This window comes from Cupressus sempervirens, chromosome 7, assembly GCF_028749045.1.
Source record: "Cupressus sempervirens isolate cs-2001-9-10 chromosome 7, ASM2874904v1, whole genome shotgun sequence".
NCBI lineage: Eukaryota > Viridiplantae > Streptophyta > Pinopsida > Cupressales > Cupressaceae > Cupressus > Cupressus sempervirens.
Window position 1 is genome coordinate 456,455,335 of NC_143124.1, and position 20,037 is coordinate 456,475,371.

The following is a 20,037-nucleotide window of genomic DNA, read 5'->3' on the forward strand; positions in this document are numbered from 1 at the left end:
ATGTTCAATTCAAAAAATTGTGGGGTCCATTTTAATTTAAAATTCTTCTAAAACTTCATCCCCAAATATGGATGAGAACTCACATTTTTGAGCCAAAACATTTAAATATTTGAATTTTACCCTTGATTTCATCTTTGGTCAAACCTAGTTCACCATGTAGTCACACATGTCAATGCATAATTGGTGCTTCAATCATCATCACTATCACATCAACATATGGTTGGCTCCTCCAGATGGCTTGCCATATTAGCACCACATGATGTGCTCTAATTGGTGCTTGGATCCTCGTCATCTCTTCACATTAGTCAACTCCATCCAAGCACCCATGCCACATTGTAGCATCTCAGTACATCTCATCTCTATAGCTTGGGCTTGTGAATCAACAAGATTTTACCATTTCTCACTTGCCAATCTCACTTTGTCTACCTCTAAATTCTACCTACCATCTCTAGATTTGCCTATGTTGTGACTATCTAGATTCCACATCACTAGCCACCTCAGTGCCACATGATGCCTTACTCATCTAATACCTAGACCTATAGTAGCACATGTCATGATCATTCTTTCTCTCAACTTTGTCACCATGCTTTGGCAATTAAGCATGATTTTGTGACATGATGCCTCTATCTCTATCCCCTTGTTGAGTCCTACTATTCCATGATACCTTTGCACTTACATCTCAATTTTGATACTTTTCCTTGTGAATGAGCATGGGTGCACCACTTGTCATCCTCTACCAACTTTGCCACCTTAAAATTCATGCCATGTGTTATTTTATCATTCATCTAGCTTCTATCATTTGTCATTAGTTTGCATTATTTCCTCTATCTATGTGTCTATTCAAAGTTTATTTTTGGATTGCTAACTTAAATTGTGTGGACCGCACACAAGATTTTCCCTTATGTCCCAAAAGTGTTTCCTTTAGATATTGGCTTATTAAATCTCTTGGTTTATTAACATATGAAAACTCTATTTCAAAAAGAATATGGGACAATGTTATGTGGTGTTGTCTCTTAAAACTTTCCTTGCCTATACACTCAAAATGGAAAGTCCTCTCGAATCATGAGCTATAAGTTTGATCTAATAATGACCAAGCACCATCAAACTCAATAATGTTGACATACATATGCAATATGTTTTGAGATATGTCAGTCCAAATAAACCATCCACAGTCAGTTTCTTGTAATGAATGTATTATGCAAAGAAATGAAATGGACCCTTCTAGGATTTGGTCTAGATGTAATCATTTATGTGCTTACTCATATCCATTTTTTAATGAAATCACTCTCTTGATCTATTTAGGTTTCCCTCATTTTTTTGTGTTCAAATAACAATATGAGATTGAGATATAATTTTGTGTATTGGAGAGCTTCATTGAATCACACCCCAATTTCATGTCACCAACATGATTCACATGGGTTCATCCATGATTGACATCTTTGCCAAATTTCTAGAGCACTACAAAAGATACATTGTCCCTTGCCTAGTTTTGGGTGCCATAGTTTGAAGGTGGGAAGTGGAGTTTTTCAACATAATTTTTTAATGCATGACAAATTGCTAATAAGAAAAATTCTCATTTCTATCTTTGAAGGGGCAATGGATCTTACACAAACTTTCATTTTGGGAGAAGTAATTTACATAGCACATTCTCAAAATGTGTCTAATCACATGTGGTGATACTATTTGATTCCTACTTTGATAGGGGATAGATAATTTAATTAGATCAAAATCATGAGAAATAATATGTTGTTTCATATATACTCAAATTTGATGACAACAAACATCACTCTTTCCTATGTTTTAAATGTACAAGTTGCATCATTATCAATGCTAGTCATAGAAAAAAAGGAATCCTATGATTTTTTGACTTGTTCCTAGATCCTACACCTTTGATTTCTCATTTGGCCTAGTGAAGAACGTTTGAAAGATCTATTTTTTTCTCTAGTTCATGTAAATTTGGGAGAAAATCTCAACAAAATGGAGTCATCAATATTGGGCATAATAATAATTAAGGTTAATGTGCAAATAATTCATCCATTTAGATTCCACATCTATCTTTGATAATCAAGTTCAAGTGCCAACATCTCTATGAGTTGCCACTTCCATCACACCACAGTAAAATAATTCCAACCAATCACATTGAGTTCTCAACTTATACCATTTCTGCATACCATGGATAGTATTTGTGCAAATATGAATGCCATGTTTTTCAATATAGTGTTGGTTAACCATCTAAATTCATGATCATGTCTCATTTATATGTGTAAAATGATTGTATAAACATGTGCTCTTAACACTTATTACAATATGAATATAATATGTAACATAATCTTTAGAAAACATCACCCCTTAAACATGTCATACTTTCCATGGTCACACCCTCCAATCATTTTTTAACTCTAACCTATGAAATTTTAGGTATCTCATTTGAAAAATTAGAGCTTTGGGAATATAAGAGGAAAGGATGAGTGTCTAGATTCCTTTGTTAACCACAAGCTCCAACTTGCTAATGTAGAGATTATTGACATATTATCTCATCAGATAGCTCTATAGAATAGTCTCATGGTTGTTACTAAAATAGACCTCATCCATGGATAATACCTTGACTATTCTCCTCTTATTGATAGAAACACAATCTGACCACTAATTGATTTGTTAAAGCTTAGTTTTTCACCATTTATGCAAATTGTCAATTTTATGTTGGGAGGCCTCTAAGATAGCTTTAAAAATTGACTAAATGAAACAACTAGGCTTTGAAATTCTACATTTATATTCTCTAGTATTCATACTATCATCCTACAAATTTTTATTTCATGATGATAAATAGGCCAAAAAATATTGATTGTTCAAGTCGCTTACTTTAAATTGTCCTACAAACAACATGTTAGAAAATAACAAGATGCATTCACTTTTAGCTTTGAAAATAAGACATATGATCACTTGGGATTTTGCAATCTGATCCATTGGTTTACATCCATATGGAGATTATGATTGTGTGATTTGGTATCATGAAAATAATTAGGGAAAATTCAGCAAGAATTTGATGTTAGCTTCTAGGAATTATAGAACTGGATACAATCACAAAACATAGATTTTTGCATACAAAATGGACCCCAAAGAGTGTGCGAATAAATTCTTCAAGGCTTGAAAACTAGCACACTTGGATGATTTTTAGAGAAAATTATAGTGGTAAAATAAATTTAGTTTCATCTATCATGAATTCATAGATATAACAACCCAAAAAGGGCTATCGATCAATCTGCATATTCATTTACAATAAAACTCTAGAAATTGCATTTGGAATTATGTTTGAAAACAAGAGAAATAGAATCACAAAACATAGATTTTTGCATACAGAATGGACATCAGAGAGTGTGTGAATGAATTCTTCAAGGCTTGAATACTAGCACACTTGGACCATTTTTAGAGAAAATCATAGTGGTAAAATCAATTTAGTTTCATCTATCATGAATTCCTAGATATAACAACCCAAAAGGGCTATCGATCAATTTGCATATTCATTTACAATAAAACTCTAGAAATTACATTTGGAATTATGTTTGAAAACAAGACAAATCGATTCCTCATAAGCTCAAATTTAGAACAAACCATGTATCCAACCACTAAAATGGATTAACGGAAGAACCATATAATTTTAGTCAACTTGGTCAAAGTTACAACTAGTCAAATAGAGCTACCCATAATTCTAACAAATATGCATCAACATGTCAACATTAAACTATTAACTTTGAGGGATTTAAAAATTGGTCAAAACATATCAAAAAAACTTGAATTATGAAAGATAAGTTCTCCAATATTCATACCAAAAATTCCCAAAAAAATTTGATTCATGAAAATTGACTGGGTGAAAGATATTCAATTGCAAACTAGGCTTTTGTTTTTGTTTGACACACAGGAAAAAATGTAGTTTTGACAACTATTCAAAATGGTGCTTCACCAACTGGTTCAAAATAAAAACTTATCATCACAACATGACTAAATATATTAAATGGAAAGTGTTAAACACATTGAATTCATCATAGGCCTCATAATGATAGTCAGGTACATGTGCATGCAATGCTCTTGTAGGGGATTATTTAAACTTGGTTTTCAAAATGGTACTCAAAATCAATTCTTCAATTTTGAGTCCCAACAAGCACTAAGGTGTTCAATGATAAGTGATGTAAATCAACTCAAGAAAGGCTCAAATGTGTATCTTTTTATACATCTTACTATTAAACATTCTATTGGCTCCTAAATTAATAGCTTTTTAATAACCCAAAGATAGGAAGAAATGCATCTAGGGGTAGCTAATTCCCATGTTCAATATACCAATTCAGACATAGGGGCCAACTATAAGGCTATACTCCTTCTCCTTTAGGCTCTACAAGACCTAGGAGAGTAAACCTTAGATTCATTCATATGCTACTAGTTTCTAAAACATATATTTGAATCTGGATAAACAAGATTGAAACCTCAATTCTTCTATTACTTATGCAAACAACATAGACATAAAATAGCTTAATAACATTACCTATGAACTTGAGAAGCTTAGTGAGGGTAAATCATTTCTCAGCTCTTCAACGTAAAAGGGAAAAGACTTTGATTAATGTATTGATTATCAACAACACCAAGGTATGAAAAAAAAACATATAGATCATGTAGGTGATCAATGCCTTATCTATTGGGCAATTCCAAAAATTACAAACACACATCCTTCAAAATAATTGACACACCTCATATATAAGGACTCCAGATTTATCCATTCACCTTGTGAATTTGACATCTACATCAAGACTAAATCTCATACTCTACCTATCCTTTCATGAAATTTGCAACCCCATTATGGTTAATAAAGCATTTGCATGACTCCTTGAATCATATGAAAAACATACCAAACATACAACCTAAAAAAGATTACAAATGTATCTATGCTCTTTGTTCAAAAACCACAAAAGATTACAACAAAATAAATAGGTGACAATATATCAGATAGAAGATAAACTCATTTACTACATTTTATTCATTTCCTTGGAAAAAATACATGAGGATGTGTTAAATCAATTCATGAACTAATTGAATAAACTAAAAATATCTATGTAATTCATTAGTTACTATTGATTAGAAGAGAGACATGGTGGGCATGAATAGTGGGATCATAGATAGAGCTCTGCTCAATAGTCTGGATAATAGCCAACCATCAACAACCCTAAAGAAAGAGAAGATAAGAGACTATAAAGAACAGAATAAATTCTAGATCTTCTATGATGCTACCATTTTTCCACTTAAAGAACCTCCATTTTCTGATTTAAAACTTCTCTCTACTCTCTTCCTTTAACTAAAAATTAGATCTTCATCATTGTTGTTGAAAGATGCTTGAAGTATCTTCAAAATAATGGAAACAAAAATAATTGCAAAAGATGGTAGGTTTGCTGCTAAAACCCAAGACAAAATGAGTTCTCAATGACTTTAGAGGAAAGTTGATACTTTTAGGAATTTTCCCCCAAATCTTGAGCCAACAAGCTCCCCTATTTTCCTTTTATCTAATTCTGAAACTCAATCATGAAAAATAGCCATTCCACTGAGAATGCCCTAGATTTTACAAATCATCTTATAAATTTTACCATTGATGATCTGCACATAGTTTGACTACAGATTTGAAATGTTCATCTTCTCCCCTTTCAAATAGTATAATACACTCTATATTTTAGACAAAAAATGCCCCTCTAGTGTGTATTTGCAAATTCTAGTCCTTGGCCATGAACATGGCATTTAAATGTCAGAATATTTAACCATTTGATATAGTTTCAACTTTACATTATAGTAAAATTTATTTTCAAATTTTAATTGTTAGAACTACATGTGAAACCTCTTTTGAAGGAATTTGTTTATAATTTTAAATATTTTATATCGACCTCCAAATCCACCTCGATCAAGCCTCCTATTGACCACTGACTAGGTGCCTCCTATTGACCTCCTATCCACCATCTCACCATTTCATCACCAGCTACTTGCCACATGTCATATTTTTTCCACTTTGAAGCCTTAACTCGTAACCACAACTTAACCTAAGAAACCATGCTATAAGCATGTCCTTAAATATAAATTAACCCCAATTGCATTATCACACTTGATTTTCTTAATTAGAAGTTAACAACTATGACCATGTGAAACACACATTTTTGCACCTTTGGAGCCATTTTCACTAACAATACACTAACTACTATGAAGTTGTGATGCAGTTAACTTAACATTTTTACAACTTTTCCACAATTAAGTTTAACCACTCTCTAGCTACTATGACCATGCAATTAGCCAAGCTTGCCTCAATTTCTACGCCATGTGGAATATCCACATTTTTCCTCTTGGGTGCCATGCTCTTTTTGACATCATCAAATCTTACCTACATGACTGATCAATTTTTTTTAATCTTTCCTCTAGATTGGTCATCCATGCATTGGTTGGCCCTCACATGTGAGCCTTGCCTCACAAGAGGCATGTCTTTTTAGACACCAAGACATTGTGTTTAAGGGTGTATAAACACAAATTTAGCCGCTACTTGCCTAATTTGGGATATTTTTTTTTTAGACTGAGTGATACAAAGCCAACTGTAATTCTCTCTTCCAACTTCACCATTTGATTTGTTACTCATCTCAGTGATTTGTGTTTTGAAGCTTTTTCTCTATTTGGTAGATCTACCCACATTTATTGGTACTCTCATAAGGAAACCAATGAAACCTCCCTGCAAAACACAGGTTCTTAGTTTCTCAGAAACATAATCTATAATATCCTCACATAGCTAAATTGAACTCAAAAAAATGTTCGCTTCATATATGGAAATATAGTTCAACAGTTAATTAAAAATTGGATGTCCATCTTTCGTATCCAACCTTCACCCATACAGCATTATAAAAATATGATCTAGGTATGTTCAATGCTACTCCTCAAAAATGTGTTGATCTAATCATTTAGTAAGATCCACTTGGTCTAGTAGTTTGCACTAATACCAATTTATCCTCATCCAACATGCTTCTAGTAGATTTTGTTGATGCAACACCTAACATATAGAAAATAGAAAGGCAAAAAATACATATCCATTACCAATAACATGTCCATTAGCAAAAGATAGATTTTTGAACATATCTACTCACTAAAAATATTCCCAAATGGAACAACATTTGTAGAACAAAACTCCTCTATTTATAGGCCAGATATCTTAGGAACTATCTAGATCAGGCCCCTTTATTGGTTATAACATTACCTTACTACATTCCATCATATCAAATAAAAGGAAAAAAGAATGTGCACAGATGAACACACTTCCTCCCCATTCCACAAACTACTATAACACCATTTCCTCTAGTCCAATCCTCAAGACTAGAAAAAAAATCCACACTTGGCTTGGACACAAAAAGAAGAGTTATAAAACACAACATTCATAGGCTTCCTCCTTTTCATCTCTCTCAAATGACCTTCACTAGAAAATCTAAAATAATTCGTTTCTTCTAAGACTAGGTGTTGAGCTTCAAAGGATAAAAGATATTTATAAAAAAATCATGGAATCTTGGGAGCATTAGTAGTTAGAAATAGTCACATCATCCATCTAATTTAAATCCTAATGAACCTCAACTAATTCACATCCATCTAAGGTGTAAATTTCAAATGCATCTCTTTAATAAGATTGATTAGATCAAATGATTTGTTACCCATTTTCATAAGATCTTCCTTGTAAATTATACAAAAATATTCAATTGTATCTCATTATGAACATGAGGACATGTGATCACTTGATATCATATAAAAAATGTTCATGTAACTCTAAGCATTTTGCATAGCTTTCCAAGTATCAAATCATTTCTACCCACCTAGGTGTACTATTTTATCACCAGTTTCTTGCCACATGTTAGATTTTTACCACTTTCCAGCCTTAAATCCTAACCACACCTTAACCCAAGTGAACATGTTATAACCATCTCCTTAACCATGGATTCACCTAGATCACACAGTCACACTTGATTTCCTTAACCATGACTTAACTAATGTGACTGGGAAAAATACATGTTTTTACACCTATAGAGCAATTTTCACCAACTACACACTGATCGCTACAAAGTTTGAACACAGTTAACATGAGCATTTTGCAACTTTACCATGGTTAAGCTTAATTTCCTTCTAACTAATTTGACCATAGATTTTGTCAGGCCCACCTCAATTTCCATGCCATGTGGAATGTCTTTATTAGTTCTCCTGGGTACCATGCTATAGTTGACGTAATCAAATCTAGCTTACATTATTGATCAAAATTTACTTATCTTTCCTCTTACTTGGTCATCTATCCATAGATGGGCCCTCACACATGAGCCCTATCACAAAAGAGACATGTCTTTTAAGACATTATGACATTGTGTGCCAGGCCATATAAACACTAAAGTCAGTTGTTGCCTACCTAATATGGGATATTTGTTTTAGACTGAGTGAGACATAACCTACACTAACTCTCCCTTTCAACTTCATGATTTGATTTGGTACTCAGCTTAGTGATTTGTGTTTCAAATTTTTTTGCTCCATCTAGTGCATCTACCTCTATCTATTGGTACTCACATAATGAAACCAATGAAACCTCCCCATAGAACACGAGTTATTGGTTCTTCAAAAACTTAAATCTGCAATTTCCTCACATGGGAAAATTGAACTTAGAAAATGTGAATTTTGTGTATGGAAACATAGTTCAATGGTTAATTAAAAATTGGATGCCCATTTTTGCATCTTAGCTCCACCCATACAATATTCCAAATATGTGATCCAAGAATGTTCAATGCTGCTCCTTCCAAATGCATTGATCCATTCATTTAGTGAAATCCACTTGGTCCAATAGTTTTCACTAATACTAGTTTATCTTCATCCAACATGCTTCTAGGATATTGTGTTGATGCAATACCTAATATACAAAAAATAGAAAGGCAATAGATACATACCCATTACCAATAACATATCCAGTAGCAAAAGTCAGTAATTTGGAAATATCCGCTCACTCTCATATGCACAAATGGAACAAAATTTCCACAATAGTGCTCCTCCATTTATGGGTTAGATGTTTTAGGAACTACCTAGATCGGGCCCCTTTCTTGGTTATAGCCTGACCTTATTGCACTCCATCATATCAAATCATTCTTGTCTTGAGACATGCAAAAGGAAAATAGAACATGTATGGATGAACATACGTCCTCCCCATTTAGAAAACCACTCTCCCACTATCTCCTCTGGTCAAACCATTCAAACTAGAAACTTCAACAATTAGGCTTGGCATGGACACAAAAAGTAGTGTTAAAACAAAATTCTCATAGACTTCCTCCTTTGCGTGCTCTATCTAATGACCCTCACTTGCAAACATAAAATGATTATTTTCATCCAAGCCTAAGCACCAAGATTCAAAGGATAAAAGATATTTATCAAATTTATGTGGCATATTGGGGGTAACATCAATGAAAAATGGTTGCATCATCCATCTAATTGAAAGCTTAATGACCATCAACTAACTCACATCCATTAAGGTGTAAATTTCACACACATCTCTTTAATAGGATTGATTAGATCAAATGATTTATTACCCATTTTCATTAGAGCTTCCTTGTAAATTATGGAAAAATATTCAATTGTATCTTTTTACAAACATGAGGACATGTGATCACTTGATATCATATAAGAAATGTTATTGTGATTCTAAGAGTTTTGCATATTTTTCCAAGTATCAAATCTTTTGAACCTACGAATCTTCTATTGGAATCACAATAACCACAAAAGAACCTTCCTCTTGCATGCAACTTTCTAGCATGGAGTTTATCATTACTACATTTTTGATGTGGCTTTCTATCAAACAATTCATTATCTCATAGTCCACATCACACATTTGTGCACTAGCTAATTAATATATTTAGGTGAGATATCTATGTATGCCAATAAGTAATTGATTCCATAATCTACCTCTATGTAATTCATATATATCAAAAAATTTCCATGTCTTTCATGGGATTCTATATCACACATGCACATCTACCAATGCATGCTTCAACAATAGTAAGGAGAACAAAAGGTGTGACTAGAAGTGCTAGACATATTATTTAACATTTTAATTTTCATCAATTTCAAAAGAATATTAGAAGCACTACATCCACTTCCATGCATGTAATATTTTACTACTTTAAAGATCAAACAATCATAACTTCCTTAGGCATAACCAACATTTATGATGTTCTGTCACTCTAATGGAATGAATTGGACCCCAAAGTGGGTCCAACTAATTTTGTTTTTCAAACTGAAACACTTGGCCCTTTAGAATGACCAAAAAATTGTAATACTAACTTGATTCAAAATTCATCACTATTAGGAGACTTTAAACTCATTTTACCTTTTTTTAGAAAACTATAACCTTCTAGCTAGGAAGACCTCTAAGTTGGCTTTAAAAATTGATAAAAATAAACTAGTCCTTCGGATCTAACACATTGATTCTTTGATTCACATTCTCTTACCTTGTTAGATATTATGTCATGATGACACATGGGTCAAAAGATATTGACCATCAAAGCTGCTCACTCAAAATTTCCTCTAGACAAACATGTTAGAAATAATAAAATGCATTCAGTTTTGGCTTCAAAAATAGGACAAATAAACACTTGGGGGAACAAAAAAGAGGGCATTAATTCAATTTCACTAGGAGATCATAAATATATTATTAGGGGTCATGGTGAATAACTAGGAAAATTTGGAAGGCATACAAATTTAGGAACTCAAAATTGCAGAACTGGCAACATTAGTAGAACAATGATTTTCACAAATGGAATGGACCTAAGAAAGTGTGAAAAAAAATTAGTCAACGCTAGAGAACTGGCACACTTGAAGAATTTTTAGTGTAGAACACACTGTTAGAAACTATTTGGTTTCATCTATCACCAATTCTAAGTTATGAAATCTGTAGTTGCATTGACTTATGTAAGTCATCTTGATGGATGAAACCTTGTTGATCTTCTACTATGATAGATCATGTTTGTGATCATGAGTGGTCTATACCATTGAGGTTATTGGATTTATATTTCTATATCTATTGCTTTGATTATGATTTGGCTAATTTATGAGATTATCATGTGATTTATGGTTCACTAAGGTTTGTGCCATTGGTTACTAGGATCAATGTGGTATCATGAGCTTGTTACATGATTACCTTAAGATGTGTGCAAAGATTGCACCATGTGCTTTTACCATGCTACATTGGACTAGGTTCTTATAGTGGTGGTTAGTCATGATTATGACTATATTCACTTATGTACTTTAAGTGCATTTTATTGTTGTGTTAATAACCATTATGAAATTTCTTAAATAATTAGACATGGATTATCCATGTTGGATTCATTGGTTATGTGTTGCACATATTTACTTATGTTATCTTTTATGTTTGAGATGACCTAAGGGTCAGATGATATACCTCGATTTCAGTATCATATATTTTAGACTACTATGTTATTCATTTGATCATATTGCATGATAATGCCATTTTAAGATGTTTGTGCATTTTATGATGATATCTTGTTATCTAGTATTTGGACATATCTCTAATTATGTTATGTGATGAATTTACTGCTATGGATATTTGCTTCATTCTTGCATTGTTATGCTTTATGCGAACATGAGTTATGTAAATAGATTACTTTGATATAATTAAATAAATGGTTAAAATAGCTGATTTAATGCATTTATTGCTTTGGCTATGTTATTATATGCAATTGCACTTGATTGTGTTGTTTAGTGTGCAGGATTTATATCCCTGGTAGTGGCACATGGAGTTAGTGATTCAACTATTCATATTTTACCAATGTTGTCCCTATATGGTCAATGAATCCTTATTTTAATTTTTTAATTAAACCTTTCGATGATTATTAAATCTAAATTCATTCACATTATGTGATTTGTCTGTGCATTTAGAGGTTCGCTTTGTCAAGAAATTTGTTAAGAAAATTTATGTATTTTTGAGTGTTTATGATTTTTAATTCATTTATTTTAATTTCTTGTAGCTTTTCCATAGATGAATTCCTATTTATAAGAATAGCCTATTTTTGTTTGGGTCAATTCAACGTTTAACTAGGTTGGCTAGTTATTTTCCCTAATCGATTATTCACTCAAAAAGTGAATAAGTATCCAAAAATGAATTTAATTCTTCACTTCTCACTTTTGAATTAGAAAGTTGGGGAGTAAAACCCAAAATCCTCTTTATGAGGATTTACTATTTTGTACATTGTGGGAGCTACGAGCATGGGATCATCATGAGTTCAGGCTCATTGGATCCAGCTTGAGGAAACCTTTGATTGGCGCAATTTTTAGCTATTTCTGTGAGCTATTTATTTTATGGTTCAGATTCTCATTTTTCCCTTTTGGCTATGAGGTAGGGTTTTCTCATTTTATTTTTTTGGCTCTGTTTCTACTTCTATTTTTGGTAGCTATTTTTTTGGAGGTTGAGAACTAGTGTTCCCCTCCATTTTTGTATGCTAGCTCTACTTGGTTGGGTGGGTATGAACATTTTGCTATTTTTTAGGTTGAGAGTTTAGGGTTTTGCACTATTATGCTGGTCATTTTTGCATACGATGTCTAAACTTGTTTATTTTTGGATTTTTAGAATTTCTATACCCAAAGGCCAAATGGGTTTTAATTTTCAAATTTTCCCAAATTTTGGGGGTTTTTACCTCATTTTGTGTACCACCCTATTTTCTCAAGTTTTCTTGGCACAATGTGGGTCATGGACTTGGATGATCCATTTTGACATAGTCAAAACACTATTGCATTCTTATGTTGCATTAGGATGCATGTAACACTTGTACTTCCAACTTTGTGTTCAGTTGAGTGATTTTATACCTAGTGTTATGGTTTTTTTTAGACCTTTGTTCTTATTTTTTGGACATTAGGATTCATGTAGAATTCATACTCTCGAATTGAGGTTAGTTGAGTGAGTTCATGATGTTGGGTCTTGTTGCATCATTGGGATTTGTGTAGAATCCATACTCCTAGATTGAGGTCAGTTGAGTGATTTCATGATGTATGGTTTTATTGGCTTTGGGATTCATGTAGAATCCATCCTTCTCATGTTGCTTTTAGTTAGGTGTTATCTTTTGCATTGTATTCTCATCCAGTCCTAGTTTTGTGATCTTCATGATGGTGGTGTGCCACACACAAGTACATGCACATACATTTTTTAGGTGACTTCTAAGGCCTGATCTTCCATGGTTCTTCTAGAAGTTATGATCATTGGGGTTGGGATGGGAGTATGCATGCCCACGAGCACTTTTTGTAGGATGAACATGGGTAGGGTAGGGTAGCATATGGAGGGGGCTCCTATCTTGCATCATGGCAATCATGATGCCATAGGTATGGCAGAGGGAGTTTCAAATAAGTGATAACTAAATAAAATGTGTGAGTGGTAATAAAACTTAAGATAATAAAATGTATGTATCGAGCCTTTCCATTCAGGGATGTTGTATCTGCATGATCTGAGCTTGGGCTTGTCTATGCCAAGTGACTTTCCATGATGTTAGCCCCTACTTAGTAGCCTTTTGAGTGTCTAACTAGGAACTATTCTCCTTGTATTGTCTTAGGCTATTGGTTATAGCCATCATACTGTCTGGCATGTGTGTTAGTCATGGCTGTTGTTTTTGTGTGTTTGTGGTTGGATCATTATCTCCATCAGCATGGTGGGTGTGGACCTATAGGTGCCACATGGTTGGAAGGTCTAGCTACCTACACCACTACTAGGGATCAATGTACAAAGATAGTATTTTATCCTATTACAACCATTGTTGGATGTTTTCACTTGATGCTTTGAGTTCCGAGGTATGCTTTCTTGTGATTTATGCTTTCATTAGAATGCTTGGACATCATTTTTAGATGATGTTAATTTATTTGATGCATTCCCATATTATGAAATTTAGCATATGACTAGATGATGTGACTTACTGTATATTTCTTATTGGTTTAGCATGTTATGTTTCCTTATTAGATGATTAACATGTGATAGGTGATGTTATCTAATTGAAGGATTATCTTATGCTTTAATACTAGCATGTTAGATTTCCTTATGCTTATATTGTAGCATGTTTTGGTAGTGATGCCCTTATTACACTAGTACTGATGATCTAATTTATGGCTTGGGATGTTGCATGTAGGGGATGGCTAGGATCCATGATGGTCTTATGATGCTATTGATGGTCGGGAGGAACTGCATACTTAGTTTTTTTTTCATTGTGATGTTATTTTTGTACATTGCAATGTTGCTTATGTTCACTGTGATGTTGCTTTTAGTACATTCCTTTACTACTTTGGTTTAGATGGATAGATGTTCCTCTTTCTCTTTGTTTTTTCACTTGAGTATTCATTCCTCAATTTACATGGATCTAGTACTTCTTGGTGTGGAGGTTTTCAGGTTTTTATGCTTTTAATTTATGCTTTGTTGTCATGCTAATATGGTTTCTCACATGGAAAGGAAATTCCTCACATGAGAATGTACTTCCTCACATGACAATGTACTTCCTAATGTGAGAATGTATTTCCTCACATAGGGATGCAAATCCTTGCATGGTGTGCAATGAATCCTTGCATGGAGCCATGCACTTTCTTACATGAAGTGATACAAAGTCTCGTGTAAAACTCAAGACTAGTGCACTTCCTCGCATGATAAATAGGGAATAGTTAGGCTTGGCTAAGGAAGTTTTGGAAGTTGGTTTTGGACACCTTATTGGACTTCACACCTTTCTAGTTCAAAATAGTCTTTCTAGGGGTTTAAATTATATTGTTTAAGTATAAGTTATACTTAGGATATATTTTAATATATGGAACGAATCTTTTGAGATAGGCTTTAGACCCCTCTGAGATAAGATAAAGATTCTAGGAAATTTTCGGGCTTCAGGATTTCAAACTTAGCCAAATTTCAAGATTCTACATTTTACCCCAGCATGATGTTTTGTTGATGAGTGGTTGTTTCTTTAATCCCTCACCATGTGCATGGTTTTTTTTGGCCTATGTTTGCATGTGTCTATTTCATAGTGGCATTTGGAGATTTTTTGGTTGTCAAGATTATGGTGATGTCTTCCGTTGTGATATAAGTGATCCTTGTATGATGTTGTCATTTGCATTCATACTTGTAGAAAAAAATCTTGGCTTGTATTGAATCCTTGTTTTAAGGATCTCTGGGCGGGGCATTACAACATCTTGAATAGAGCAACCAATCAATATAAACATTTAGACACTAGTAAAACATCATAAATTGCATTTGAAACCATGTTAAAAAAGTAGTCAAATAGATTCCTGATAGGCTCAAATCTAGAACATATCAAGTGTCTTACCCATATAGTGGAATACAAAAAGAACTTTTAAATTTTTGTCAAGTGGGTAAAAGTTATAATAAGTCAATTAGGGCTTCCCAAAATTCTAAACAATATGCATCAACATGAGGGATTCAAAACCTAGTCAAAAGATATCAAAAAAGTTGAAGAACTAAGCATAGGTTCTTGTTGTGGTGTTCACAACACACATCCCATTCCTTGCTAGGAATGGGGACCCCCTAATTCTTTTGACTCCCAGACTCATAATTCGAGAGTTGGGAGAAGAAAAAATTGTTTGAAATTTTGAGTCATAGAGTAAATATAGAGGAAAAATTAGAAAACATAAAAAAAATTAAAAAATTAAAAAATTTACGAAAAAAATTCAAAAAAAAGTCAAAAACACAAAAATATTTGAAAATGGGAAAAGTTCAAAAAAGAATTCATTAAATATTTTCCCTCCTCCCACATGCACATGTCGAGGCATGGTGCGCATGCTTTTTGGTATGTGCAATGAAGGGGAGGGTTATAAAACCCTTGTCCCCCTTCTTTCTTTTCATTCTTGTGTGCAAGTTCTTTTTTGGAGAAGAGAGGGTGAGCCTCCCCCTCCCCACTAAGCACTAGGCTTCTGCATCCGTGTAGCACCACCCATGGGTACGTACACATAGTGCTACCCTTGGGTGGGTGCATGCAATGCCACCCTTGGCTGCAACACCAACACTGCCCTTGGGTGAGTATGGCACGTGCAGTGCCACCCTCGTGTGCGACATGCAATGCCACTCTCAGGTGGGCGCAACACGTGCAACACTGCCCTTGAGTGGGTGTTGTACGTGTGGTGCCACCCTTGAGTGGGCATGCTAACTGTGCCACCCTTGGGTGTGCATGTGTGGCACTTCCCTTGAGTGGGTGTGTGCACCACATTTCCCTTGGGCATGCATGTGCGACGTGCGACGTCACCTTAAAAAAACTTTGCTTTAATTTTAGTTTTCTTTGTTATTTTAAATTTTGAGAAAAAAATTTGAAAATAAAAGAATATATATATATATATAATTTTTAAAATAATTTTTTGAAAAAAAATTATTTAAAAATAAATAAATAAATAAAATAAAATATAAAAGAATAAAATTTTTCTAAGTTAGAAATGAATAAGTCCCTAAGGGGGACATTTTTTAATTTTATCATGTGACCAATGACATCTTCTTTTCTCGTGATGTGTAGGCAATGTAATCAGATGGCATCAACATCCAGATCAGTAGTGAAACTAGTTGTTTACAAGTTCCAAGGCGTACCCCCAAAGTTGAGGTTACATGATGATTATGCTAAGATCAAAGACACTGTCCTTCGACACACGGACTTGGAAAATTTTATGAAATTTTTCAACAATTTGACACAAAGGTCAACCTTGGTGTCTGCATTGATCTGATCCAAATTAGTGAGTGTAGAATCACATCTTGTGTTGGTGCAATCAGCTAAATTGGTCATGACCCTATCTCAACACTTCGTTCCTAATGAAAGGGTAGTCAAGAGTGTTATGGGAGAAGTCATCTTAGATCTACAACCTGATAACATTGTGAGAATCTTCCATCTTCCTAGAGATGATCAGTTCATCCAAATCTCCTATGAAGTAGCTAATAGATGGCACAAGGAGCATCATCAAGAGGCCATCAATATCATACATTCCTTATACTTCATTGAGAAGTCACCTTGGATAATAGAAAATCAACAAAGTAGATATGACTCAGGGACATATGAAGGATGACATCGAATACTACATTATTCTCTTAAGCAGATTCATGGGCTTACTTGCAATGAGTCATCTCACTCCATTCATGGTCAACTTCATTGAGACCATCAGGCATGAAAAGATACCACTAGATTGGGCCACCACACAAAGTGAAAAATTGTGTGAGTAGCTAAGAATGGTAAAGGATAAGAATAAGTTCTACATGACTTCTTATATGGTGTACCTACTTGTAGAAATGGCAAACAACTATCTTGGGTTTTATAGGAAGGGCAGTATGTAGGATCCCAATGCCTAGCCATACATAGTTTACCCTCAATTGGTGAAGAAGAAGCTCTCAGCACAGAGCAAGGAGTATAGGATCATGAATGTTGCATTCATCTTTGCAATCATTTGATTCATTGAGGAAGATTATGGGAAGAGGTTTTCTTATGAAGCCAAGACATATATCATAGCTCTTGGAGCCTACTTCATCCAGTTAAAGACATTCACATATATTCAGGTAGGTGATGCATCTATCAATCCTAAGAAGCTCCCAAGATATCCAAGTGACAAGATGATCCTATTGGAGATCTCTCGATAGATTGAGTTAGCTTATGAGAGGATCAAAAGACAACTCTGACCCTACTAGGAATGGCCATTGGTCATTGGACTGTATTAGGTAAAGCAAAAATAAGACATTTTGACCTTCGAATGGGAATGTGAGAACTATCCTCTTAAAGAATACAACTCTCCTCAGCCATACTTTGACAATGTTGGTAAAGTAGAAAGCTTGGTAGGAAAGGACTTCCATCATGAAGATGCCATTGAAGATCATTGGATGAATGCCACAAATGACTATGATGTATGCATCAAGGACTATTGTAGGATGACTTTTTATTTAGCAAAAAAGGCTCTCCAATTTACTATCCCTGATGAGATAAGGCTGAAAGACTCTAAATAATTACTGGGTCCCCTTTTCAATACAAATAAAGTTGGTGAAAGAACCATTCTAAATGTAGAGGTTGACAAAGAGGAAAGAGATGACATCAATCATTGAGCGAGACATGTCATTAGAATGACAAAGGACTGGATCAAGAAACCTTTTCCACTTGATCCAATTCCTGATACTATAATCTTCCATGTACATGTTCATCGAAAAAGGGGTAAGGGAAAGAAAGTTATAGTTCTTATCTTTGCACTCCAATCTTCTATTAGGAAAAAGATAGTCTACCAGCTTGATCGCCCAGTGGGATATTATCACCCTCTTGAAAGGAAGGGAAAGAGGAAGAGAACCTCTCCTTAGACGTTTTAGATAGAATAGGTTATAGAACATGTGTCTTCTTAGTAGCATGAACAGAGATCAAAAGAGTCCCAAGGTATTGGAGCCTCTCAATTCTAGGATGAACTTCAGTTACCTCCTGTTGTGCCAAGCCAACTAGAAGAGGGAGAGATTTCAGAAGCCTCCATTCCTCCTATACAAGAAGAGCCCCCTTCTCCTTCTGTCTCCAAGAAACATAAGAGGATCAAGATTAAGATGAAGAAAAGAAAAAGGATTAGTAGAAGATTAGTACCTAATCCATCTATTCCTAAAACTATTCTAGAGGAAGAAGAAGATGATAAAGAAATAGAATTAGAAGAGGAGGAGGAACAGGTACCCTACAAAGAAGAACTTGGTTAGCAAAAGCTACAAAGTTGGAAAAAAGAAAGAGTGCCACTAGTACCCTGCCATCCACCCAAGTAGAGCCATTAGAACTCTCTTCTTCAGAAGATGAAGTGCAATAGTGGGTGAATGAGAAAAGGGAAGGAGGTGAGAAATTTTTCTCCATAATGGATTTTTATTTCATGCCCATGGGTACAGAGTTGGTTGGAGATAAGATCAGAGACACCTCTACAGGTGAACTCCAATAGGAAGACCGGATGTAGATGCCACTATAAACACATGTTCCTGATCTCACCCCTCCATCTCCACCACAGATTATAGTGGTAGATAAGGGTTTAGTAACTCCCCCACCTCCAAGTTTAGAAGAAGAACAAGTTCAAAAGGAACCATCACCACAAGAGCAACTAGAGTTGAGGGCTACTGATGAAGTGTCAAAAGAGGGATAGATGGTGGAATATCCACTCCAAAAACCTCCCCAAGATGCTAATGAGAAAGCTACAAGATCTATGAGTACAGAGGCTAGAAAAGTAGAGTCTTCACAATAGGAGATGACTTCAAGAAAGAGTGATAAAGGGAAGGAAGTAGTTGAACACACCCCTTCATCATCAAAAGCTAGATCTACAAGAAAACATGTCATGAGATGGTTTCAAAAGGAGATAATGAGAAGTGCCAAGCATCAGTTCCATGCTTCAAAGGATGACATTTATGATATTGCAGAGACCTTAAACAAATCTGAGTCTCCATTACATGATGCAATTCTATTTTCATTTATCACTACCATACAAAACCAAGATTTATTTGCACAAGTGGCCCTTTCTCATGAAGATATAGATGTAGAAGCTATTAGTCTGGAGGATTATGAAGGATGTTATGTTGGGAAGGCTTACATGGGATTCAACCCAAAAACTGATGTCTATGGGAGTCAAAGAGGTTGTCATCCACATGGAGCAGGATGAGATTGAACTACAAACTCTTTGAAGGTAATTTGAGATCCTAAGGAGATATCTAGCCAAAGTTGTTGGTCCTCTTGATCTTGAATGCCCCAAGGAGACTCTAAATACCATTCTTAGAGAAGCAAATGTATATGGCTCAATCCATTTTTGAGAGCTTGTCAAAAATGGCGAGAAAGTCTTGAGGATAAAGGTGTCACCATAATCGCAGGGAATTTGAAGTTATTGTATGCTACACAAGAGAACATTGATAAGATCATGGAAATTTTGAGGCAAGACTTCAGTATCATGGATGAGATATGGGCATGAAGCAAAGATTTGCAAAACCTACAAGCTATAAAAGGGCAAAGG